The following is a 2,881-nucleotide window of genomic DNA, read 5'->3' as shown; positions in this document are numbered from 1 at the left end:
AGAACCATGGAGCGTGCTGCAGGGAGAAACGTCCCACTAACACCTGGACGATCGGCTCCCAAAAGTAGTTGTCAACATCCGCCATCTGGATGGTAAACAGAAGATCAACAAAAACTTCAGTGGGCTGGACAGACCAGCTTTTCAGGCTGAGTGACCAAGTCGCGCTCTGGAGTATCTGTTTGGACACTGTAATTCATTATGGTGAATATGAAAAGGCCGGGGGAGGGGGTTGTTTGCTTGTTTGTTTGTTTGGCTTGGCTTTTGCCTGGGAAAGTAACTGTCTCATCTGACAAGGAACCTCACGCTATTGGAAAACTGATATCCGAAGCCCTCGCTGCCATCGAGAATCCCAGATCTGCCATTGTCACGCCTGCTTGGGGACTCTGCCTCAGCCCCTGAGGTTCCCTAAGAGCAGGTTCACGGGAACATTCAGTCTTTGTTTTCTTAAAATCGAAATGGTGCCGTCAGTGCCTTCAGGTCTGGAGATCCACAGACCTTTGATGTTTGCAAGGTTCTGCCTTTGCTTTGGAGCCGTGGTCCAAACCCCCACCCTCTACCCCGTAAGCTGACAAGGAAGAGCCACACTGAGCCCGCCCCCCACTCCCCTTCCCTTTCCTCTCCATCTTCATAAAAGCGAAGTTGAGGGTAGATTTGTGGGGGAAAATAAGTGACTGACTCTGCAGAATTGTTATGCAGTCAGACCTGGTAGGGGGGAAGGGGGGGTGGGTGCAGGGGGGAAGGCGCAGGCTGCTTCTGCTTCTCCATAATCAGGCTTTCAGAAAACTGCCGGGCCGCAGGACACCTGTGCCAGAATCCCACCCCTAAGGACTAGAAGCCACCTTTCCATCAGGAAAGACCATCAACGAAGGAAGCAGGACCATTACTCGCAAGGATTCTTCTGTGCGCTTCTATCCCGCCACGTGGGACACCTCAGGAGGCCGCAAAGGACCCCCATCCCAGGGTCTGTGTTCTTCCCCATGCACCTGCTCCCCCTGCATCCCCTTGACTGGTGCCAGCAGGGCAGGGCCTGGGGCCTCATGCGGTGAAGGACGCGCAAAAGGCATTTGTGATTTGGGGCCATTCTCAACGAAAAGGCTGGCGTTATACACACAGAAACACGAAATCGAGGTGCTTGTTTGCAAAGTAAACGTTTTTCAGAAGAAAGGTGTGCTCTCAGACGTATCTTCATATGCGCGGGGGTCCAAGCCCCGGCCCTCTGTCTCCACTCTGGGTTTCCTGACCCCGGCGAGTTGGGCTCAGCCCCATAACTGCATGTGCTGTTTTGAAATGAAATAAATTATTATGTGAAAGGGACTAGTCTTAGCCGATTCCAGGGTTTGCAGTTTTGTATCAGCTTTTATCTGCTCCTGGGGGCGGGCATGGGGGGCTACAGGGAGCCACCAAAGCGAACACTCGAGCTTCAGTATCGTTGACCACTCACTTTCTCACCACTGTGATATCCTGAAACGTCACCATTTATCTCTCACTTTATTGCCTGGGATGATTACTGTTCAATATTTACTGAGTAGCCATATCCAAATAAAAGTTGTTTGTACAGTAAGAAATATTGATAGTCACTTTCGTGACATTAGCAGCTGGGACCGGCCACCACCCCACACATCCATTCCATACCCGGTGGAGCGTTTGGAGGCCCAGCCCCCCAGCCTTGCTTTGGGGCAGCTTCAAGGGAGGCCCAGCTTGTCTCCAGGGCTTGGGGGCTCATGTCATCACAACTTTAGTAAGGACAGCTTGAGAGCACGTTCCAGAAACCAAACTCATGGCTAGGGCAAAGCTGCAGGTGCATAGCTCGGCCTGGGAGGCGAAGAGGCCTCCACAGGCAGAGTGGACCCCTTACCCAGCCCTCTGCCTCATGTTCTCACTCTTTCTGATGGAGTGCTGCCCTTCTCTCTTGCCACACTGCAAGGCACCCATCCATGACAGCCACTGGCCCTGGCCCTGATCCCCACTCCCCCAAGTTCACCAGCAGCAGCCACAGGGCCCAGCTTGCCACTACCTTCCAGCCTTGGGGGGAGGCTCTCCTGTCTGTAAAGGGTCTCCCCCCAAGCTCAGCGACTCACCAGTCCCTCTTCACTGGGTATCACGGGACCCGGGTCCCCAGAGCCAGGCATTGCCTCCAGGAGCACTCGGCCGGTCTTCCAGCCACAGATCAAATTCTTGCCCTCCCTGCTCCCAAACCTGTCACTACTATCAAAAATAAAGTCCAAGACCCTTAGGAAGGGGCTGCCCAGGCCCTGAATGCAGGTCTGACTCTGACCCCACGTCCAGCTGCTCCCCTGCCCGACCCCAGCCCGGCGCTCCTGTGTCAGAGCAGCTGCTGTGGCCGGCTCTGTCCACGCGTGTTCTGGACATTCTGTCCCCTCCTCCTGGGAATACGAAGGTCCTGTCCCTCCTGTCCACATGAAAACCCTTGTTAATCTTGCAGGACACTTTTCTCATCCCCTGGAGTTAATCCCAACTCCCCTGCACCAGGGGCATGTGCAGCTGGCCACTGAGTTGCCCGGTGTGCTACAGGGCCTCCCTGACTAGACTATGAGATTTCACAGGCAGGGGTTTGGCTCTTGGGTGCATTATCACCAGGACCTCCCCGGCCGGGCCTCACCAGCCTCAGTTCTGAGCGCTCTGCCCCACACTGTTGACAAGGATGGGGGCTTGCAAAGGCCATAGCCGGTCTGCAGGGACTGAAGGCCGAGCCCTCCCTGTCTTCATCTCCAACCCACAGTCTTATATCCTGAGCAGAAGGCTGTTCTCTGCCCGGCCCTTGACTCCCGGGCCTCCATGTGGCAGCTCAGCTTCTGCCGTCCTAGAAGCCTAGGCCAGCTCTGGTGGCCTGTGGGGCCCTGCTGCAGGCGGCACCACGTAT

Source organism: Hyaena hyaena, unplaced genomic scaffold, assembly GCF_003009895.1.
Source record: "Hyaena hyaena isolate Hyena2069 unplaced genomic scaffold, ASM300989v1 scaffold_57, whole genome shotgun sequence".
NCBI classification, from domain to species: domain Eukaryota; kingdom Metazoa; phylum Chordata; class Mammalia; order Carnivora; family Hyaenidae; genus Hyaena; species Hyaena hyaena.
Note: the sequence above shows the minus strand (reverse complement) of the source record.